Here is a 25,846-nt window from a genome sequence, read left to right on the forward strand (position 1 = left end):
TGTAACTTCTCAGAATGCAAATTCCTTCAGGAAGATTGTTTTGGCCTTTTAAGCTATATATTATCAAGGTCTAGTATGTTGTGTTGTATTTTTGAGACATTATATATCTATTTTTAAGACAAACAAATGAACGAATAGAATGGTATTCAAAAAGTGTTTTAAAAGACACAGGAACAGAGGTCCATCTGTATCTCTTTTGTATCTTCCTTTGTCTAGGACCTCTTACTCCCCTTTTACTCTTGAGTGCTACAGTACATCTCCAACAATTAGTGATTAAATAATCAAAGAGTTCAGAAGGCTGAAAAAAACCCCACTACGATTTTGAAACAATAAACGAGTTCTTTGCTTTACTTCAACTGTCCAGAAATGGGAGTCTCCCTGAACTCCTACTTTAAAAATGGAACTAACCTCTACTGCAAATATGTCCCTCATTAGCCTACTTCCAGTATTAGAGAAAGAAACACTTTATTAGTAGTTGGGAGATGGCGAAAGTCCAGGCTCTTTTTCTGCTACTGTAAAATGATGCTTTCTTGAATAGCCTCATTGAGATATATCCCACTGGGGCAGAGGGAGTAGGGAAACCAGTAACTGTGGTTTCACAGTCCTAATATAGCAAGCATATTTGTATTCATTACAGTGGGCCTTGGAGTCTATTGAGGATGGAGATATAAAATTGGAAGAGATAAGGCAAAAGGACAGCAAAGAAATCCTTCCACTGCCTCAGGCAGTGGGCATAGGAGAGGAATGATAAACACATGCATCCCCTTTAGTGAGTTGGATGCTGGGGATATTTTTCTTTTTAATGTTCTTTAACAGGATATATTTCCTTGAAAACCAAACAAAAATTAAGCTCATTTTGTTGCCAAAATATGCAATTTACTTGATGATTTATTTGTTTTTCCTTTTCAGAGGACACTTGGCTTTCGTTTACAGGTGAGATTACCCTGCCTTTTTCAACATCTGCATATCTGGATATATTTTCCAAGTGAAGAATCCGAACAATTGTGTGGAAAAAATTTATCCACGATCCCTCTGTGAGTTAATTTGTAACGCTGAAATAAAGACAAGTTTTCTCAAAACCAAATCTAATTATGTATAAAAGCAAGAGAAATAGTACCTTACGTTATGTGATTATTGGAGAAGCTAGAAGCTTTCCTATACTAATATGGCATGGTGCAATGGTAATTATTAGGGTGTTTTAATTGAGATAAAGTATTACTAACCAGGGAGGCAATCCCCCCTCACCTAGGCCTAGGGGCCACTCCCATTAACGGTGCCATGTGAATGGATGGTTAAGCCACCACTGCTGATAACTAAACCAGATCCAAGTTCTTACAGGCAACAAAGCAAGAAAGGTTGATGAGTGCTGGGCAGAAGTTATAAGTACAAGGGAAAAGAAGAAGAAGCACTACAAGGAGAGTTAAAAAAAAAAAAAATTTGTAACTTTAGACAAGTCATTTAAATTCTATAGGCCTCAATTCCTCCCAAATTTAGGCTTAAAATTTACTTGTATCTTTGACATCTTTAACAGTTAATCTAGCTGTTGACTCAAGATTACAGAGCATGCCTGTTTTACTCTGCTTCACTTTCCTGTACTTTCCAAATATTGCATTTTTTTACAAACTGAAGGTTCAAGACCTAAGTGGAAGAAGTAACCAGATGTGGTGGAAATAGCAAGAGAACAAGAATTACAAGTGAAGCCTGAGGATGTGACTGAATTGCTGCAAGCTCATGATATAACCTGAACAGATGAAAGGTTGCTTCTCATGGATGAGCAAAGAAAGTGGTTTCTTGAGCTGGAACTACTCCCGATGAAGATGCTGTGACAATAGTTGAAATGACAGTAAAAGACTTAGAATATTGCATAAACTTAGTTTATAAAGTAGTGGCAGGGTTTGAGAGGATCAACTCCAAATTTGAAAGTTTTACTGTTGGTGAAATGCTATCAAATAGCATCACATGCTACAGGGAAATCGTTCATGAAAGAAAAAGTCAATCAATGTGGCAAACTTCATTATTGTCTTATTTTAAGAAATTGCCACAATCACCCCAACCTTGAGCAACCACCACCCTGATCAGTCAGCAGCCATCAACATTAAGGCAAGACCCTCCACCAGATGATGGTTAATATTTTATAGCAATAATGTATTTTTAAATTAAGTTATGTACATTTTTTAGACATAATGCTATTGCACACTTATGAGACTACAAGATAGTATAAATGTAATTTTACATGCACTGAGAAACCAAAACATTAATTTGATTCTCTTTATTGTAATACTTGCGTTATTGTGGAGGCCCGAAACCAAACCCACGATATGTCCAAGGCATGCCTATACTTTCAGAAATCTGTCTTAAGTAAATAATTAGAAATGAAGAAATTATAAGTGAAATGGAATATTCAGCTTATTATTATTTATAAATGAATAAATATTGAAACTGTGGAAATGTTAACAATAGCGGGATGATTAAGTAAATTATGATAAATTCCTCTTATTTCATCACAACAAAATAGTGTTTAATTATTTTAGCAAAAATGATGCTTACAAATATTGAATGAAAATACTAGTATATGTATCTCATCTTATCACTTTTCACATTGTATCAAAATTAGGCGTGTGTAGGGCGCCTGGGTGGCTCAGTTGGTTAAGCGACTGCCTTCGGCTCAGGTCATGATCCCAGGGTCCTGGGATGGAGTCCCACATCGCGCTCCCAGCTCAGCAGGAAGCCTGCTTCTCCCTCTCCCACTCCCCCTGCTTGTGTTCCTGCTCTCGCTGTCTCTGTCTCTGTCAAATAAATAAATAAAATCTTAAAAAAAAAAAATTATGTGTGTGTATCTATCTGTTCTCACTGGGCTCTAGAATTGATTAAGGATCAAGTTATATTTTTATCTTTACATTTTTAATGTTTAGCATGGGGGCGTACATAGTAAAGATATATTTCTGAAATTTGGCTAAGCTGCATGAATGCAGTTTATGACTTACAAAGAAAAGTAACAATTTTAAAGGTATGAAACTATTTTTGAAATTCAATGTGGTAGGTACTGGAAAAACTAAGATGAAAGAAGCAAGGACCTATTCTTAATGGACTCATCATCTAGCAGTGACAAAACCAAATAACAATTTGGTGAGATAATATTGGAAGGTCATAGGTATATAATCAGAGAAGTAATCAAAGGTAGTCATTGTGTTTGCAAATGAAAGAAACTTAAATCTCAGGAGTTTATGTGCAGAGTTCATTTATTAGCTCATGGAACCACAGTAAGAGGAGGGACCAGCTAGTCCTATAGTGTGCTCTCAGAGACCTGAATCTTCCAGAATTTTCCTTCTTTATTTTTATCCATATCTTAAGTATTTTTTCTGTTTTTCCATGGGTGTCAAATTGGCTTTCTCTACTGTCCAAAAAAATGATTATAAGTTTCTTCAGTATGCATAGTCTAGGTTTATAAATGGAAAAGACTGAAATTTTATTTCTTTAAGTTAGAAATTGTATTGATGGTACTTAACTGGTCCCCTTTTGTCAGGTGTTATTCAGCAATAGCTGTGAATCAACAGCACTGAAGAAAACAACATGATGGTTTTTGTTTTTGTTTTTTTTTGAGTAAGCTCTATGCTCAACATGGGGTTTGAACCCATGACCCCAAGATCAAGAGTCACATGCCCTACTAGCTGAGCCAGCCAAGAGCCCCCAACATGATGTTTATAGTAGGGAAAGAAGCCTTTACTATGATAGTGGTCCAGTTCGGGGAAAATAAGTAGGATGTTTGGAAACTTGTTAAGTAAAACTTAATATGTAAACTGTAAAAATATGTAAACTTGCTTTTGAAAGGTGACTTGGACTCCTCATGTAATAAGAAATAATGACCATTCTTTAAACATAACATATCTAACAAAAGGTTGAAGCAATACATTCTTGCAGAACCTGTGGATTCTTGAGATACTGCTGGGACAAAACAAAGAAGGAAGAAGGATAAGGAGCTAGGTCATAAAGAGATTGGAATATGGGCGCCTGGGTGGCTCAGTCATTAAGCGTCTGCCTTCGGCGCAGGTCATGATCCTGGGGTCCTGGGATTGAGTCCCGCATCGGGCTCCCTGCTCGGCAGGAAGCCTGCCTCTCCCTCTCCCACTCCCCCTGCTTGTGTTCCTGCTCTAGCTCTCTCTCTGTCAAATAAATAAATAAAATCTTTAAAAAAAAAAAAGAGATTGGAATATGAACCGTAAGGGCTTTTTTAAAATAGATAATTGGGAATTATTTTTCATATTTTTTGTAGTAAAATATACATCACATAAAATTTTCCATTTTAACTATTTTAAGTGTATAATTCAGTACCATTAATTACATTCATCACTACTATCTAGTTAGAGAACTTTTTCATCATTCCAAAATGAAACTCTGTATGCCTTAAACAATTAACTCCCCATCCCACCCTCTCCTCAGCCCTAGCAACTTCTATTATATTTTCTGTCCTTGTGAATTTGCCAATTCTAGTTACTTCTTATAAGTGGAATCACACAATATTTGCATTTTGTGCCTGGCCTATTTCATGTAGCAAATGTTTTTGAGATTTGTCTATGTTGTAGCATGTATTCGAATTTCATTTCTTTTTAAGGCTGAATAATATTCTGTTGTATGTATATACTACATCTTGTTTATCCATCATCTGTTGACGGACATTTTGAGTTGTTTCTGCCTTTTGGCTATTGTTAATAATGCTGCTATGAATATTGTTCTACAAGTCTCTGTTTCAGTTCCTGCTCTCAATTATTTTGAGCATACCCATGAAGTGGATTTGCTAGATCATATGATAATTCTGTCTTTAACTTTTGGAGGAACCACTGTACTGTTTTCCACAGTGGCTGCACTATTTTACATTCTTACCAGCAGTGCACTAGGTTTTCAGTTTCCAATTTCTCCACATCCTTGTCGACAATTGTTATTTTCCTTTTTTTTTTTTTTAAATATTAGCCATTCTAACACATGTGAAGTGTTATCTCATTGTGGCTTTGATTTGCATTGTCCTAATGACTAGTGATGTTGAGTGTTTTTTCATGTGCTTATTGGTCATTTGTATAATTTTTTAGGAGAAATGTCTATTCAACTCTTTTGCCCATTTTCTTTGTTGTTGTTGATGAGTTATAGGTGTTCCTCATATACTCTGGATATTAATCCCTTATCAGATCATGATTTGCAAATACTTTCTCCCACTCTGGATTTTTTCACTCTCTTTATAGTGCCCTTTGACTCACAAATGTTTTCAATTTTAATGGAGTCAAATTTATTTTTTGTTATTGTTGGCCTGTGATTTTGGTGCTATATTCAGGTGATTGGGAATTTTAAGTGGAGTAGTAATATAATTAAATTTGGATATTAGAATCTCTTAGATGAGACCGTGGAGGGTGACTTAAGAGGAGAAAAGAATGTAAGACAGAAAGACAAGTTAATAAGCCACAGAAAAAGGCTTATGGATAAGAAAGCAGATAGATGAGCCCAGATTCTTCCTCTCCCTACATTCCAGATCTTGTTAAATGAACAACAAGAACAAAAAGTAAAATCAGGGAAAAAAATGATCAGAAGCAACAATATATTATACCACATACTATATACCTTTAAACGTGTCGGTCCAGGCAATTCAGTGAAAATCCAGGTGCAGCTTAGAAAGCTACACACATTATACCCACTCCCTTGTCCTCACGAAGAAATACAAAGGAAAGGAAATGAATCTCAAGCAAATCCGAGAATTCTTACTAATAACTCCTACACTGAACTTAAGTAGAATGAGTGCGATAACGCAGTCAATGGCACAATAATAGAAAAATCCTCTTGAATAGAAACTTAGAATTGTTGTGGTCTCATCAGAATCCATAAAATTCTCTAGGACCCTCCATTTTCCGTGTTTTCACAGTGAAGTTAAGGAATAATATGAAGGTCGGATTGTTGCATCCTGTTAGATGATGACACTCTGCTTACCTTACTCCCCTACTGGATGAAGCTCAGTAGAAAACACTGACAAATTTTAGAAGAGACATACAGCCAGGCCAGGTTCTACAATAAAGGCTGCACATTACCCCACTGGCATATATCTCTCCTTTTTCTTTTGTTAAAAAGAAAAGGTTAAAAAGTGTGGAATGAACAAAATGATCCCAGTCCCCAATGTAAAGCTTGGAATATAATATAGAGATTTCCTGAAGCAAAGTAAATCATCCTCCATTAGAATAAATTATAACATCAGATTAGGCTACCCAAGTGAAATATGAGAATAATAAAATAATGGCATGAACATTATCCAAACATTTCAGGAAAAAAGAAAACTTTAAAAATGAGAATGGAATAAAAGAACTGTGTATAGAAAAAAACAAAGGTCAGTATCGAACAGAGCTTAATTCAAGGAATATAAATCCAAAATGACTACTAGTTGGGATAAATAAACTTAACAGAATACATATTCAAATCAAACTGAAAGAAATAGAGCTATAGGAAAAAAATAGAAGAAAAACAACAGCATTGAAGAGCATCATAAAATATAGCAAGGAAGAACTGAAATAGTGACAGAAGGAAATATATTTTTTCCAAAATGGATGAGTGGCTCTTATCAGTCCAACTGTCCTGCAGACAACAACTATAAGTTTTGGAAAAAACACATATAAACACACACACAGAGACACACACACACACACACACAAACCTACCTGAAAACATGGGAGAATTATCAAAATCAGACAAATACTGGACTGGAGTCAACACAATGGGCAAGTTTTCTAGCTTCATAATTTTTAAAATGAGAGCTGGTTCAGTTTGTACCGCATGGAGTAAGTAGAAAAAACTCAGAAAACTCACAGTTTTTCTGGCTTGAAACAACAGAAAATAGAATAAAAGGTAACAACAGTCAATGGAAATTGAGGGTAGAAATCCAGAAAAGATGAAAGCCAGAGAGGGGAATCTCCAAATTCTGTGTATAATTCTTCCCAACCCTCTTGCTGATAACAGTAACTTGCATGAAATGACATGGACAGAAACAACACAACTGAAGATAAAATATCTGAACCCAGAGGTATTATGCTGCCCATTGCAGGAAGACAGAGAGTTTGCCCTTTGAATCCAATCCATTTAAGTGTTTGCTAAAAGGTATAAAATTATTCAACACTCAACACTCAATCCTCCTGGCAGGATTATAACCTAATCTACAGGGCATACTATTCACAAATACACAATCCAAAAGTACTCTATCTTCAACGAAACTGGAAAATACAACTCATTCTGAAGAGAAAATGCAACCCATATAGACTACCTCTGAGATGACACAGATGTTGGCATTGGCAGAAAAGAATTCTAAAGTAGCTATTTTAACTGAGCTTAATGATATAAAGGAAAATATGCCTTTGCCATGTGAAAAAAAGAAATCTTAGAATTAAAATAACTCTGAAAAGACACAAATGGAATTATAAAACTGAAAAATGCAATATGGGAAAATTTTTAAAATGTATTAGGTAGACAACAGAAAAGTGGAAGTTATGGAAAAGCCTGTGAACTTGAAGATGGATCAATACAAATGATTCAATATGAAAAACAGAAAAAATTTCAAAAAAAATATTTCTAGGAACCCATGAGAATATAAAAAGACTAAAATATACACATTTAGAGGTACAAAGGGATAATAAATAAAGGAAAGGGGACAGAAAAATAGCTGAGGAAATAATGGCCAAAAATTTCCAAAGTTTGTTCATAGACATAAATTTATAGATTGAGAAGCTCAGCAACCTTAAGCAAGATAAACATATAGAACACTATGCCTTGTTATATCATAACCAAGTTACTGGAATCCAAAAATAAGAAAAAAATCTTGAGGGGTACACCTGGGTGGCTCAGTTGGTTAAGCATCTGCCTTCGGCTCAGGTCATGATCCCAGGGTCCTGGGATTGAGCCCCGCATTGGGCTCCCTGCTCAGTGGGAAGCCTTCTTCTTCCTCTCCCACTCCCCCTGCTGTGTTCCCTCTCTTGCTGTGTCTCTCTCTGTCAAATAAATAAATAAAATCTTTAAAAAAAAATCTTGAGGGCGCCTGGGTGGCTCAGTTGGTTGAGCGACTGCCTTCGGCTCAGGTCATGATCCTGGAGTCCCGGGATCGAGTCCCACATCGGGCTCCCTGCTCAGCAGGGGGTCTGCTTCTCCCTCTGCCCTCTTCCCTCTCGTGCTCTCTGTCTCTCATTCTCTCTCTCTCAAATAAATAAATAAAATATTTAAAAAAAAAAAAAAAAAAAAAAAAAAAAAAAATCTTGAAAACAGCCAGAAAAAAATCAACACATTACACACAGGGGTGTGTCAATTTAAATTCTGTGAATTTTCATAAATTCTATATATCAGAAGACAATGAAATACTATCTGAGAGAAAGTTAAACACCCAAAACCTATCAATTCATAATTCTATATTCAGAGGAAGTATCTTTAATAAATAAAAAAAGTGTTAAGTGATTACCATTGGGTATTTGTGCCTAATGGGCCAAGCATACCAGCTCTAAAGAACAAATGAATAGCTGCACTCCATCACCTCATCAGGAACCAGACCACTCCACAAAGATTAGAGAAGATTTAGGGGAAAATGCTGAATCTGTGGTCTCATCTCACCCAGACAGAGGTCTTTGACCCTCTCTCTCCTATACCAAAATGCCATCTTGAAAAAGAATAGGGAAAGCAGAAAGATCTGAAATATTGGTCATTGGTCAAATCTAAATAGAAACAATATTAAACCAGCTCTGAAACAGAAAGGAAATCTGATTTCATTGGATTCATTGAATATTAAATACAAATAGATCATTTAATCAAGGAGCGATCTGGATATAATTAATGGACAAATTCAAGCTTTCCTGCTGCCCACTTGAGTGGAATGGGGAGGGTAGCCCAGTTAAGGAAAAAAAAAAAAAGTCACCTTTTCTTTGTATATAGTTTAATTGTGTATGTAGGCTTGCATCCATGACATACGTGTTTATAACAAAATGTTTAGCTTCTGCTATTTGTTTAGATAATATACACTCTTCCCGTCTTAGTTCTATTCTTATATGTCCATTTGTTTCTACTCACATGCATGGGGTATTTTTGTGGTTGAAAGAAATCAGTAGAGTATGGTGGGAGGGGAAAGAAAGTAGAACCAAGAGGAAATGTAATATCTGTTCTCTATCAGGTTTTTAAGTTTCAGTTGCCATGGCAAGATCGTATAGAGACAGAGATAGTGGGATCTGTTCAACAGAAAATTCATGAGATTCCAGGTATGAGGAGAGCTGTTCTGGGTCTAAGGGATGAGATTCAGCACAGGATTGGGAGAGTTGAGGGGACGCAGGCCTTTTCTTGTGCTGTTTCTTCAGAACTTGCACACTTTCTGAGACCCAGAATATTGGAGCATTTGAGGCATCCAGAGCCAGCAAGCAATCCTGCTATGTAAGTGTCTTTTTAATAGGCCAGGACAGTACTTAGATGTCTCCAAGTGGCCTCCAGGCAGCAGACTGGGACTGGGAGACTATAAAAGACGGGAATGAGGCAGTTATCAGAGTAGACTAAAAATTAGTGGTTCTGTGCAAGGCTTCTCCTTAGAGATGTCCTCTACATCAGAGGACAGCACAAGTGAATAGAGAGCTGAATTCCTACCACATGGTGATGGCTATGGAGCCAGAAGGCATTTAGATTATGAACATACAGAAAACGCTCTAAGAGTTAGAGAGCAAATAAGGATTATAATAATAATAATATTTTATTCTTTCACAGAAAAGGCCTATCCAATTAAAAAAAATTCCTCTGTCTGTTTTCTAGATAGGGAGAAATAGGTTCTTATGGGAAAAATAATATTGCCTTATATTTGCTTTTATTTTCCTGTACAGTTTTCAAATCATGTCTATACCTATTACCTCTGATTTAATCCTCTCAGGAATGTAGCCTGTCTTATCTCTGATTCAAAGAATTAACATGACTTGCTCAAGACCACTTGGCTAATGCCTCGCATCATTCAGATTGGAACCTGAGCCTCCTAGTTCGCAGTCCTGGCTCTTTATGCTAAGTCCTGTTTTTAGAGTCCTCTTTCTCCCGACCATGTCTGACCATAGCCACCTGACAACTGCCCTGGGGTCTGAACACAGACAGCACGTGATCTTTTATAAAAGGACTCCGTTTGTCTATGACTTCACAGACTCCTCTCTTCACCTATTTTTTTGCTTCTATGTCACAGCTGGGAGCAACCACATCTATCCACTTGATGAAATCTGAACGTATAAAGTGATTTCTTTTCTGTAAGAGCAGACAATTATGAACAATTCCGACTTTGGGTTGGGCAAAAGAGAATGCTGGGCTGTGAGGAATTGAATCTCTTTTCAAATCTTCAGGTGAGGGCAGAGTCTCAGAGTTAGAACAGAAGACAGAAAAATTTTCCCCTGTAATATGATTTCAAGGCTTCAAAGAAAGCCCTTCACCCCACAAATGCTCCTCATCACATGCATATAATTTTTTTATCAGGGGACAAGACCCTTCCTTTTACAAGAGAGAAAAGTGACATTCTGAGTGTTCCCAATGAGGGTAACATTGTGGCCAAGAGCAGGGTTAGAGTAATGGAAGCTAAGACCTCCATACGGCTTGTTATATGCCATTCACTCCTTAGCCCCTTTACATTTATTATTACTCCTACTTTTCTCAACAACTCTCTGCAGTAGATTTTATTATTATCCCCATCTTACAGATGAGGAGACAAGCAGAGAGAAGTGAAATGACTTGGCAAGCATCACGCAGTTAACAAGTGCTCAAACTGGGATTCAGATCTAAGCAATTTGGCTCCCAAATCCTCTTGCTTAAACACTACCCCATACTGTCTCTCTACAACAGGATGAAAGAAAGAGAAGCATGGTCCTTGTTCTGAGGGAAAATGGGCCCTAGAAAAAGAAAACAGGCTTTCATAACAGCATGTAGTAATTATAGAGGGATGAATCACAGGCTTTCTGGCAAGAAAGCTTAGAAAGATGAGGAGGCCCAGCTCGGGGTTAGATACCTCAAGAAAAGATGGTAGGTTGCATGAGAACGCGTAGTAGCATAGATGGAGTGAATGCTTATGGTGATCAGGCAAGGCTAGAATAACGGTTGTCTCCAAAAGTTGCCAAATGCCTGTTCCTCCTTTCTAAATTCATTTTTTAAATAGGCTTTATTTTTTCTAGAGTAGTTTTACATTCACAGAAAAATAGAGCAGAAAATACATGGAGATTCCATTTGCCCCTGGTCCCCACACACTCACAACCATCCCCACTAACAACATCCCACATGAGTGGCTTACTTGTTACAACTGATGAACCTATGCTGACACATAATTATCACCCAAAGTCCATAATTTACATTACGGTTCACTCCATGTTGTACAATCTGTGGTTTGGACAAATGTATAATGACATGCATCCAACATTATTGTACCAGACAGGAGTTTCACTGCTGTAAAAAAATCTTCTGTTCTCTGCCTATTCATTCTTCTCTATCCTGTGGCAACCATGGATCTTTTCACTGTCTTCATAGTTTTTGACTCTTCTGGAATATCATATAGTTGGGATAATATTTAGGCTTTTCAAATCGGTTTTTTTCACTTAGTAATGTGCATCTAAGTTTCTTCCATGTTTCTTTGTGTGTTGATAGCTCATTTCTTTTTAGCACTGAGTAATTCTCTGTTGTCTGGATGGACCACAGTTTATTCATCCATTCACCTACCGAGGGACTTCTTGGTTGCTTCCAACTTTTGGCAATTATGAATAAAGCTGCTATAAACATTTACATGCAGGTTGTTTTTTTTGTGTGTGTGTGAAAATAAATTTTTACGCTGGCTTTTAATACCAAGGGGCACAATTGCGGGATTGTATGGTAAGACTATGTTTAGTTTTGTAAGAAACTGCCACACTATCTTCCAAAGTGACTACCATTTTGCATGCCCACCAGTAATGAATGAGAATCGTGTTGCTCCACATCTTTGCCAATATTTGGTGCTGTCAGTACTTTGGATTTTGGCCATTCTAATAGGTGTGTAGTGCTATCTCATTGTCTGAATTTGCAACTTTCTAATGTTGTATGACATCGAGTTTCTCTATTCCCAATCTGTATGTCATATTCGGTGAGGTGTCTGTTCAGATATGTTACCCATTTTTTCCCACTGGCTTGTTTGTTTCTTTATTTTGGGGGGGTTCTAAGAGTTTTATGTAGGATAGAGTCTTTTGTCAGATAGGTCTTTTGTAAGTATCTTCTCCCAGTCTGTGGCTTCTCATCTTATTCTCTTAACAGTGTCTTTTGCAGAACAGAAGGTTTTAACTTTAATGAAGTCCAGTCTATCAATTATTTATTTCATGGATTCTGCTTTCGGTATTGTGTGTGGAGTCACTGCCAAACCCAAGGTCTTCTAGATTTTCTCCAATGTTCTCCTCTAGGAATTTTATAGTTTTGCATTTTACATTTAGGCGTATGGCCCAATATAAGTTAATTTTTATGAAAAGTGTTAAGTTTGGGTCTAAATTAATAATTTTGCATGTGTATATCCAATTGTTTCATCACCATTTATTGAAGAGATTGTGTTTTCTTCATTGTATTGCCTTTGCTTCTTTGTCAAAGATCAGTTAACTAACTATATTTGTGTGAATCTATATCTCAGTTCTCTACTCTGTTCTCTTCGTCTATTTGTCCTTTATTTCACCAATATGACATTGCCTTGATTATTACAGTTTTATAGTAAATCTTGACTGCATAGCATCAGTCCTCTGACTTTGTTCTTCTCCCTAAATATCATGTTGACTATTCTGAGTATTTTATCTCTTGGCCTCAAAGAATGAGTTGGGAAGTATTTCCGCTGATTCTATTTTCTGGAAGAGATTGTAGAGAATTGGTGTAACTTCTTTCCCGAAAGTTTGGTAGAATTCACCAGCAAACTGATCTGAGTCTGGTGCTTTGTGCTTTTTAAGATTAGTAATTATTCAATTTCTTTAATAGAAACAGGCCGATTCATATTGTCTTTTTCTCCTCATCAGCTTGGCAGACTGCATCATTCAAGGAATTGGTCTATTTCATCCAGGTTATCACATTTGTGGGTACAGAGTTGTTCATAGTATTCCTTTATTATTCCTTTTATGTCTATAGAATCTGCAGTGGTGTCCCCTCTTTCACTTCTAATATTAGTAATTTATATCTTCTTTCACTTTTCTTTGTTAGTTTGGCTAGAACTTTGTTAATTTCATTGATATTTTCAAAGATCCAGCTTTTGGTTTTATTGCTTTTCTCTATTGATTTTGTTTTCAACTTCATTGATTTATGCTGATTTTTATTATTTTCTTTTCTTCTGCTTATCTTAGATTTAATTTGCTTTTCTTTATCCAGTTCCCTAAAGTGGAAGAAGCTTGGATTATTGATTTTAGTATTTCTTCACTTGTAATGTATGTCTTCAGTGCTTTAAATTTCCCACTATACCAATTTTGTTATCTCCCACAGGTTTTGGTGTTGCATTTTCATCTTCATTTATTTCAAATTATTTTAAATTTCTCTTGAGATTTCTTTTTCTAAAACATGGACTATTTAGAAGTGTGTTGTTTAATCTCTCAGTATTTTAGGGATTTTTCCAGGTACTTTGTTGTTATTGTTGAGTTCCAGTTTGATTCTATTGTGGTCTGAGAGCATATATTGTATAGTTATCTATTCTTCAAAAAATTTTTAAGGTGTTTTATGGCCCAGAATGTAATATATTTTGGTAAATGTTTCATGTGAGCTTGAGAAGAATGTATATCTGCTGTTGTTGCATGAAGTAATCTAAGGATATAAAATATATACCCTTGATTGATGGTGATATTGATTTCTATATCCTTACCAATTTTCTTCCTGTTCGATCTGTCAATTATGATAGAGGGGTCTGTAGTCCCCACTACAATATGGATTCATCTATTTCCCCTGTATACCTATCAGTTTTTGCTTCATGTATTTTGATGTTCTGTTGTTAGAATTGTTGTGTTGTTGTTTTTTAAACTGGCCCTTCTATTATTATGTAATGCCCCTCTGTATTCATGATGACTTTTCCTCTTCTGAAGTCTTTTTTTTGTCTGAGAAAGTCCTGTTATTTCTTCACTTTTAAAGAACAAACTCATAGGATACAAAATTCTAGGTTGGTGGTTTTTTTCTCTCAGCACTTTGAATATTTCACTCCAATATGTTGCTTGCATGATTTCTCAGAACTTTGATGTAATTCTTATAGTAGCTCTTCTACAGGACAGCTGTTTCCCAGCCCCCAGTTGCCCCACTTTGGTTTCTTTCAAGACTTTTTCTTCGTCTTTGATGTTCTGGAATTTAAATATGATATGACTAGTTATAGTTTTTTTGTTTGTTTTGTTTTGTTTCTTGACATTTATCCTGTTCAGTGTTCTCGTTCTGTATTTGTGGTTTGATACTTAACATTAATTTGGAGAGATTCATAGTCATTATTGTTTCAAATATTTCTTCTGTTCATTTCTCTCTTTCTTCTACCTCTGATATTCCCATTATGCATGTGTTACATCTTTATAGCTGTCCTGCATTTCTTAGATATTCTTGGCCTATTTTTCTCAGGCATTTTTGTTTGCTTTTCAACTTTGGAAATTTCTGTTGACATATCCTCAAGCTCAGAGAATCTTTGCTCAGCCATGTTCAGTCTACTGATAAACCCTCAAAGGCAGTCTTCATTTTTGTTACAGTGTTTTTTATCTCTAACATTTCTTTTTGATTCTTTCTTAGAAATTTACTCTGTCTGCTTACAATATCCATCTGTTCTTGTGCAGTGTCTGTTTTTTGGGGGTGTGGGGGGTTGTTGGTGTTGTTAGAACCCTTCATTTATTAATTACCCTTATTTTAAAATCCTCATCTGATAATCAACAGCCCTGCCATGTCTCAGTCTGGTTCTGTTTTATCTGTCCCTTCAGTCTGTGGTGGTGTTGTTTTCCTTTTAGCTTGCCTTGTGATTTGTTGTCAGAAGCCAGACATGATTATTGTGTGCAAGGAACTGTAGTAAATAGGTCGTTAGTAATATAGTGGTAAGGTGTGAGGGGAGAAGACATTCCTATGATTGCTCTCAGTCTTTTAGTGAGCTTATGCCCTGGATGGCTAATCTCAGCTGGACAGAATGGCTAGAGTTGGGTATCACTCTTCTCCAACATGGAATGCTAGAGGAGGCCTAGTTATTTCCCTTTCCTGTGTGGAAGGCTAGGGCAGGCTGGAGTTAGGTAACTCTTCCCAAGGTCAGTTAGGATCTTACAAACCTCCAATAGGTTCGGCTCTGATAAGAGTTTCTCCTAAGGAGAGGCCTTATTAAGAACAGAATTATATGGCAGATTTCAAAATGGTTACATTTCTCTCCTCCTGCTGGAAGCACAGGGGGATTTTTCTCTGATAGGCACTGCAAGAATCTGGTAGAACTGAAAGTAAAACTCATGCAAGTGTGTGTGTGGTCCCCTTAGACTGGGTCCCTGTGGAGGTCATAATGCTCAGATTCACCCACACCGAGCCCCTAGAAATTTGCCAATTATAATTCAAGTTTTCTTATTCAAGTACTGGTTCCTGTGGAGGCTTCTGCTTATTAGTCTCCACTCTGGCAAGTTGTGAATTTCTTTATCTGCCTGTCTATCTCTCCAATTTTGGGTTTAACAGTTTTCCCAGTGACTTAAGTTCTCTTGACATATTTAAGAGGGGTTTTGTTTTTTTTTTCTTTTTTTCAGTTTGTTTAGCGATTTACTTATTGTTTTCAGTTTGTTCAGCTATTTACTTGTTAGCTCTTTACATGCTGGACCTTCTAAATTAATTTCTAATATAAATGTGCTAACAGTAGATCAGACATCTCTCTACTGGTTCTTTTCTCTCCCCTTGGAAAGGTTACAGGATTTCACTAATTTGTATTAAAGTATCTGGAAATACCTTGGCCCCCCAATCACGTCCACTAAATATAGCTCAACAAAAACAGTAGGACATTGTTGGCATTGGGGGCAGTCTTATTCTGAAACTTGAAGGGAAATGAGTGGGGTTCTTCCCTGATGGATCACTAAGTCTCTCCACATGGAATCATATAAATCATGATGAAAAATGGACTCTGAAGCCCACTTCATAAATCCTCGCCCAGTTTCCAAAGGTAGCATCTTGCAATCTCAAAGTCAGTGCTCAGCATTTCAGATGCAAACCTGCAGCCTGACTCCTGCAGGAGTTAATGTGTTAGCATTTTAACAAACTGAACCACTTCAGTGGCCTACTTATCAGTTCAAGCTATTTGGAAATGTTGCGACCATATGTCGTCCATTGAAATGAACACTAAACACTGCATTTATAAATGGTAATTTATGACTCATAAATGTCTTTGCTATTAGAGCCATTCTGCCACTGTGAATGGAATTGATAGCAGGTTCTAAGCTCTGTGGTATGTGTATGTTTTTTTCCCTTTTTAGGAATGTTGTAGATATTAAAGCTTTAGTGCCTCATGGAAATGTTATTTTTAAAAAGCTGTGCATATCAAAAAGATTGTGTTTTATGCTAGATTTTCATATTCATAAATTTGACAGGCAGGTTAAATATATGTGTGCATGTGCATATGGTGAGGATTTTTTACATGCTTGTATAGACAAAGATTATAGAATTATAACTCTAAGATGTGGAAGTTACACCTCACTATCTGCCCAGGCCTGGGATTTAACTCATGTAGTTGCAACTGCTCATCGTACACTAATATGTCCTCTCCCTTTCTTCCTTAGAAAATAGAATGCCTGACTTTGAGTTGGACATGTGACCTCCTAATACTGTATTGCTCACTTCTCTTACAAAGAGCATGGCAACACAAGCAGAATGATTATGCAGAAGCTTCTGAGAAACCACATTAAGAGATAGCTGGATTACTCTGCACATTTTGTTGTTCCTTTCTTTGCTCTGCTACCTGGAATGCAGATGTCAAGGCTGGAACTTAATGACACTGAGAACTATGGACTGACCATATTAGACCCAGAAGAAGCCTAGGTCCCTGAAAAATACATAAAGCCATATGTTGGCCCTGGAAAGCCTAGCTCCAGACTTAATTTATGTAAAAAAGAGAGAGATAGCAGGAAAAAAAAAAACAAAACACCCTGCCTTCTTTATACAGTCATACTTATTTTTTGAAGCATGCATCCAATACTGAATTGATACAGTGAGGTAATGTACATTATCCTGATTTAAGGATTGAATCATACGAGGTCTAGATAACTTATTTCATATGTTGAAGGTCACAGAGTTTTTTGTACCTGAGGAAATTCCTAGAATACACATTTTTGAGCTTTGTTCATTATTCTTGCTATTTATATCATACCTGTAGCATTTAATGAGGTCTGTATGGGAGATACCATGCTTCAGTTATAGCTTGTAGTATTTGCAGTTGGCAAACCCAGGCACCTGGCAAGTCAGAATACCTTCTAGGAGTATCTCTTGGGGAATTTGCTGGTAGCTAGGAGAGAAATTTATATTTGAGGGTAGGAGTTCCAACTGCTCATCACATGTTACAATTTACCCTACATACATGGAAGCCCAGTTCTATCTGTAACTATTACATGACTATGTCTGGATCATCAAAAATGAACATGATTAAATATCTATAGATATAAATATATACTCAGTACAGTTTCCACAGCGAGAGTTTTGGTGTGCTGTTTTGAAGTTCTAATTAATCGTGAAATTTGTAAGCGTTGTTATTAATATGCACAGTTAATACCATGACATTTATTTCTAAGGAGAATTGAGTATTTGAGATTCCAGCAAAGTGGTGAGATGTGAGAACCAAAAGGTTACAGCTAATGAACCTCTAGAACAGGGCAGAGAAAAGAAGTTCTCATTGTTAAAAGGTAATGGAATGTTCCAATCTTTGGGAGGGGGGATGATACCAAGCATCAGAATTAGAATAGAATTTTATTATCAACTCTCAATGTCAAAATGTGATCCTCTATCAAACCCCTGCCCACTTCCACATCCCTCAGACAGACAGACAGACAGACAGACACACACACACACACATTTGTCCCATTTATAAAGGAATTTTAGTCTTCTACTACATTCTCTCACCGATGCTGGGAACCCTCCTACAACATGTAATCAATTAAAAGAGTACCTATTATATGAGCATTACTGTTTCAGGAGCTATGAGTTATGGAAAATAAATAAAGCAAGGAACTTTGCTTTCAAGAATTTAGAGTTTAGTACCAAGGAAGACATGGGCACTGATTATTAATAACAAAGTTAGATGAAGTGAAAAATAAAAAGTGTTTCAATGCAACCAAACTTCTCCACTTGTGAGAATATCAGAAACTCAACTAGTGGGTCACATTTTGTTTTTCAACTTTGGCCTATAGATATTCACACCTTTCTTACAGGTTTCATATATTGATTAGTGGCAATATATGTATGTGGCACGAAATTATTCATGACATGCATCTGATGTTCAGAAATGATTGTGTTAACTCTGATGATAAGAGAGTTACAAAAATGCTAAGGGCTGTGGTTAAATAAAAATGAAAAAGAGGGGGCGCCTGGGTGGCTCAGTTGTTAAGCGTCTGCCTTCGGCTCAGGTCATGATCCCAGGATCCTGGGATCGAGTCCCACATCGGGCTCCCTGCTCGGGGGGAAGCCTGCTTCTCCCTCTCCCACTCCCCCTGCTTATGTTCCCTCTCTTGCTGTGTCTCTCTCTGTCAAATAAATAAATAAAATCTGAAAAAAAAAAATGAAAAAGAGGTTGAAAATGCTCAGCTGAGAGGAGGGATTTGAAATGAAACTTGAAGACAAATTTATGTTTATCTAATTTGGAAAATTCAAATATACAGAAGATGAAGAATACTATAATGCACATCTATGTGTTAAATATGTAACGCAATTTCATTTTAATAACTTGCCATATTTGTTTTACAGTTATTTGAGGAAAAGAAATATTACAAAGGTATATTTCCAGACATCTGAGTACCTCTTAGAATAAATATGTCTGTATTTAACCATTCCTGGAGTAAATAATATTATTAAATGGTTTTTATCATTCTACTGCATTGTATGCGCAGAATTTTAAGATGGTTCCCAAGGTCCCCAGCATCTGGTATACATTAACCTTCTCCTCTTATTCACACACTATGCTGTTGTGATTGGATTTTGCAGATGTAATAAAGGTCTCAAGTTAGCTGACCTTAACAAAATAAGTTTATTCTCAAATAGCCTGAGCTAATCAGGGGGGGCTCTTAAAAGAATTGTTCCTGGTGAAAGACATTCAAAATGTAAAGAGGATTCAGTGTGGTGATGGTGGCAGGGGATTCTCCATCACTGGCTGTAAAAATAGGAGGGGCCATGTGGCAAGGAATGCAGGCAGTAGGAAGGACTCCAGCTATTAGAGCAAAAAACACAGGAGCCTCTTTATATACTCTAAGGAACTAAAATCTTCCAGTAATCTGAATGAGCTTGTAAAAGAACATCCAGCCTCAGATAAGACCCCAGCCCCACTCTGATATCAATCTTGTGAGACCCTGAACAAAGAATTCAGTCACTCAATGCTCATACTTCTGACATACAGAAGTGTGAGCTAATAAGTAGATTTTATTTTATTTTTTTAAGATTTTACTTATTTATTTGAGAGAGAGAGAGAGAGTGAGCACAAGTTGGGGGAAGGACAGAGGGAGAAGGAGAAGCAGACTCCCTGCTGAGCAGGGAGTCCGATGTGGGATTCGATCCCAGGACCCTGGGATCATGACCTGAGCCGAAGGCAGACACTTAACTGACTGAGCCACCCAGGTGCCCCATGCATTTTGTTTTAAGCCACTATGTGTTCATTTGTTATGCAGAAAAATTAAACCATGCATGTTTTTCATAAAAACCGTGTGTGTATATGTGTGTGTGTGTGTGTATATATATATATATATAATTAATAATATATTTAATGCCTTTTATTGTACAAATAATAAATGTTTCTTATGTATTATAAATTATTATATTTCCATTACAAACATATTTGTTATGTAAATATAATAAAGCTATATATAAATATCAAATACTTTAAAAGTCCTAAAAATGGCATAGTATTTTGCAACTGTTTTCCAAGTGGCATTTTATTTTTTTCAATTTAACCATGTGGATATATGTAGCTCCATTTTCACATTCTTTTTAATATATCAGGGGTCAGCAAACTTTTCCTGTAAAGGGCAAGATAGTAACTATTTTAGTCTACATCACAGTCGGTGTTGCAGCTACTTGATTGTGCTTTTATAGGTAAAAGCAGTTACAGACAATACATAAATAAATTGCGGGCCATGTTACATAATACTTAATTTACAAAAGCAGACGATGGGACAGATTTGTCAATTCCCGGAATATAATATTCCACTGTATACATACATAGCACAGTTTGATCGTTTTTCTTCAGCTCCACATTTGTTTCCAATTTTTCACTCTGGCAAACAAAACTTCAAATTATTCTAACCTATTTTCTTAAAAGTGCTAAAACTTCTCTAGACAAATGGTGTTGACACCCATCCTCAATAAGAAATATATTTGAAAACAAAATCCGTTACATACACCAGTGTGCCGTACGAGCATGCTAGGTTTTTCACTGCTCAGATACAGAGATATGACTCACGTCAAAGCCTAGGGTGCCTCCCGCCTCCTCTAAGTGTGCCCAGTTGTACCTACTGACACAGTACACACATACATAAATTGTATATTCACAAAACAATCCTGTTACTGTAAAACGCTTTGACATTCTCTTTGCTCTTCTATTCTCTCCTATTGCTCTGTTCTGAATTCTCAAAGATTCTAATGTAACCACTAAATTGATTTAATTACCCATTAATGGATTACAACTCAAAATTTGAAAATAACTACCTAAAGTATAAGCTTAGAAGAGATTGTGTTAGGTTAAAGAGTATGCTTATATTAAACTTTACCATATGTTTTAAAGTTGTTCTCGAAACTCTCTCCAACAATTAATGAAAGTTTCTGTTTCTCTACATGCCTTTCATTATTTCTTTTTAACTTTTAATTTTGAAATAATTTTATACTTACAGAAAAGTTGCAAAAATGTTAAATGAGAGTTTCCATATGTCTTCATCTAGCTTCCTTTAAGGTTAACATCTTATGTAACCATGGTGCATTTATTAAAACCAGGAAGTGAATAATACAATTTATTAATCTCATCAGTTAGTAAATTATTTTAGTTAGTAAGAATTTCACTCAGTATAAGTGAAGATTAGCATTTTTGCATATATATTGGCGATAACTATCTATATCTTAACAATTGTTTATCCATAATTTTTGCCCACTTATACTGTGCTATTGTTCACTACTGACTTCCAAAATTAGGAATAGCATGTTACATGAGCATGTTACAATGAAAACAATTGAGAAATAGTGTTTTAAGGAAAGGTCGATAAAAATGTAAAGTAAATATACAGTACATGGAAAATTACCAAAGCAAGCTCTTAAATGAGTAGTTGTGATAGAAAATTACTTCTAGAAATGGTCTGTAAGAGTGAGTAGTCCAATCCTTCTCATTTTATTTAAATAAAATGAGACCACAAGAAGATAAATGTCTGAATAAAGACTACGGACAGCTAGACTTTTCCAGCTACCATTTTTTTTTTTCTGTTTTTTAATTGTGGAAAGACTCTATTGTCCTTATCAGTAGATCTTTCGTTTTCACTAAAAAGTATGGTAATTGGTAAACACATGCCTGACAAAACTAGCCATGGAATTGAGACAGTTTTGTACATGGTAGAATGTAATTGGAAACTACTCTATTAAAGATCTATTTCAGAAGCTAATGAGTATGGTAGAATAGTCAAGAAGCTATATATATATAGTTGCAGAAAATTAGGAGCAGTAGATGTGTGTTTTCCAAGTGAGTAAGAAGTATCCCAGAAAGGTAGATATAGCTAGTTGCAGGGATTCAAGCAGGGAAGGTAATTTAAATTCTAAGAATGTGAACAAAGTAAAGAAGAACTTATAAAACAAGAAAAACAGATCACTTCTTATAGAGTTGAATCTTCTTACCCTTAGTCTGAGATAGCTCATTGCACTACTTCGATAAAATGCACTGTTTATGGATACAAAGGATTTTAGTTCTAATCAGCTAAAAAACTACTCCACTCAGAATTTTGGCTTTTCCAAAAATGCCCAAACTATTGCATCTGTTCTCAAGGATGTTAAATATAACGGAGAGACAGATATTAAAAAAAAAATCTATGATATAGTATTTAGCTGACCTGGACCCATCTTCTGGAAAACATTCACATTCATCACAAAATAAATGCATAGGAATTTTAGAAAAAAAATTGTATTTTAAGCATGAAGGATACAAAATTACTTAGGTATTTTGATTATGATTTCTGTCACTGCTACTTGAAAACGTCCATCTATTGGCTTGCAGTGATTTTTTTTTTCCATTGGTGGAATTACACATAAAATTTACCCCCAAATTTTCTGTAGCAGTTGTGTAACTCTTACAATTGAACAGTATTTAATTTTTTTTCTTCTCTTCAGGGCATCAAGAATCAACATTGTTAATGTGTTTGATATTGCTGACTTTAGAAATGAATGTTTGGATAGTAATCTCATTTTGATTAAAAGGATAAAAGTAATACACGCTCATTGTTATTTAAGGAAAATCTTCACAGAGATATGTATTAAAATAAATGTATAATTTACCACTCTTTTTCTATTCTTTTATCTCCAACCCAAATCAATACATTAGCACCTTAAAAAAGTAAAATCTAGATGTATTAAAAACAAAGTATAAAAAAAAGCTTCAAAACTTCAGAAAATACATAAGATAATTTATAAGCATCTATCTTCAGAATGATCACATCCAAGATGATTACTTAAATATGCCTAATCATACAGAAATATTTTGATGTATTTGCATTAAAATGAAAATGGATCCTATGACAGAAAACAACATACCAATGTGAAAAGATATACCACAGAGGGAAGTACATATTTGTACATAGTATGAAGTGTTAGTCTAGACTCCACACAGAAATTTTGGAAGTCAGTAGTGAACAATAGCACAGTATAAGTGGGCAAAAATTATGGATAGACAATTGTTAAGATATAGTTATCGCCAATATATATGCAAAAATGCTAATCTTCACTTATACTGAGTGAAATTCTTACTAACTAAAATAATTTACTAACTGATGAGATTAATAAATTGTATTATTCACCAGGCAAACAATTAAAAATCTGACTGTACAAATTCTTGGCAATGACCTGGAGTAAGGGAACTTTTTTTCATTTCCTGTGGGAGTGTGAATAGGACCAATCTATTTGGAGATCCCTTTGGCAATATTTAATAATTATTCAGCAATGCCCTCCCATGTAAAAAGCAACTACATCGTCTCCATACATGAGATCCTTACATAAGGATGATCTGAAAAGAACTATCAGGAACTGACTTAATGACTCTCAGGGAAGTGTCTACAAGCTCAAATGAGAAAAATCAACTTTACATTAAGAATAGAAGAGAGCATTCAAATCACTTCCTATCAGTATATAAAGACTTGGTGGCCATTCTAGATATACCATGCAAAAATATCTGCATATATATACAAAGAAACAAGTACAAAATATCTATCCTAGCAATGTTTGTAATAGCGAAATGGAACAAACAAAAACAACATCTTTAATGTCCACTGATACAGGAATGGGTAGGTGTGACTGAATTCATATGTAGATTTAAGATTGATGATCCCTTTTTATCATATCAACTTATACAAATTAGTAAACATGGTTCACCAAAAAGCCAGTTACAAAGTACCACATACTAAGTACCTCTGTACAGAAAAAAATTAAACAGACATCAATATGATATATATAAGGGTATATATATATACACACACACACAAACATATATATGCACACACTTATATGTGTATTTACTAGCCACATATAAACATACATACATACATTTAGGCATTCAAAACATAGAACAGATAGTCTATTACTTCTAAGAATCGTTTTAGGACAGTGGTTTTCTCTGGGAAAGCAGGAGGGTTTTGTCATATGCATATTTTTTTTCCTAAAAAAATATATCTGAAACAAATATAGAAAATGTTAGTTTTGTTGGAGCATAAGTGTTGTTATATATTTTTTTCTCTCTTCTTTTGAAAAGTGTCATAATTTAAGAAACAACAACAAAAGTCAGAAGGTGAAAAATATTACTAAGTGCTATGGAAGCACAGAGGAAAGCACTAAATTTTGGTGAAGAGGAAACAGGCTGTTTACAGAGTGGATGATACTCACTTTAGATCTTGAGTGATGCACAGAATTTCAGCAGACAGATAAGAGGAAGGCCATTCTAAGCAGAATCAATTTAATTTGGGGTAGCGAAAAATATTTAGGGTGATATCTAAAGAGTGCTGAAGATATATCAGAAGCATATTCAGGAAAATACTGTTTGAGAGAAATTTTATGGAATTTAGGAATATGAAGGCAGCAGGAGGAAAGAATTGGGTCAAAGTCAAATGTTGATGAAGTGTAAAACAGAATGGAGGCTGAGGGTAATACGTTGGATTTGAACTGATGAGAAAAGAGAGTCTCGGTGTAGTTTGATTTGAATTAAAGGTGCAATGGATGGGGAAGTGGCAGCAGCCACCCCAGGCCTTCTTTGCATATGCTTATTGGAGAAGAAAAAATATATAGAGAAGAGTAACACCCCAGCTGCCTAGATGCAAGTCTGTCGTCGCTGTTGTTTTGTTTTTAAGCATATGGGATACTTGAGTGTATTTCTAGTCTGAGGGGAAATCAGAAGAAACAATTATGAGGCCAGATCCTGGAGGACAAGGCTATTATCCATGCAGGGGCTGAAGAGTAAACAGGAAGTAAAAATGGGGAAGAAGGACCGGTGGTGACATAGTGATGGTCAGAGGGAAAGAAGAGGATTGAAACGCTTGTGGTAGAGGACCTAGACGTTTTCAATAAAGTGAGAAAATAAAAAAAGAGCAGAGACAGGGTTGCCACCTTGGAGAATCAGAAATAGTTTGGAAAGAATGCCAAAGGGAACGAAAGTGGACATTAAGTGTAGACAAAGAGCCTCCCTGACACACCAGGCTTCATTCCATCCTCTGCTAAGTTTCTCTCTGGTTTGTGGTGACCCATGCTGCATTGTGTTCTGGCTATTTGTATACCCACTTTCCTTTCAGGAATGTTCACCTACATGTGCCAGGAACATAGTATGTACTTAAATGATTCTTAAGTGGATAAGCAAAACATTGCTTTTATGCAAATTCTCTGTCTCTGATCCATATGCAGGCATCAGGGACAAGCTCTATGAATTCCAATAGAAACTTCACGGGAAAATTATTAGAAATAGGTAAGAACCTGAACAGATGTACTGCTGGCATTCCCTTTTCTAAGAGGGAGGTGGTGTAGAATTGTGTTTCAGAGCATAAGCCTGAAAGATAGACCTTCACTACCTAACAAAGGAGTGACCCTGGACAAGTTGCCTTTCCTCTTTATAAGAAAAGGTAGGCTTGTCATGAGGACAGTAGTTTCTCATAGTCAGGGCTCATTAATTCTTGCTCTTTTACTATTATTTGAAATAATTTTATTCCCTTAAGCTCTGTCCATCAGATGCAGTGTGCAGTCATTGAGCACTTCCTATGTTCATAGTACAGCTTGAGGTGTACCTCTGTTAGGTGAAGGTGGTTAAGTGTTATTTTTATCACTGGGTTGCTTGGTGGAAAGCTCTGTATATTTTGGAATTAAACTTATGTGTATATTCAGCTAGTGACATGGATCAAAACTAAATCCCCTCACCCTGTCATTAAGCTTTGTCATGCTGCTTTTTAAAGAGCTTATACGATGTACA

Source organism: Mirounga angustirostris, unplaced genomic scaffold (genome assembly GCF_029215605.1).
Source record: "Mirounga angustirostris isolate CCGP_5_RB_7025 unplaced genomic scaffold, mMirAng1.0.hap1 SCAF_14, whole genome shotgun sequence".
Lineage (NCBI taxonomy): Eukaryota > Metazoa > Chordata > Mammalia > Carnivora > Phocidae > Mirounga > Mirounga angustirostris.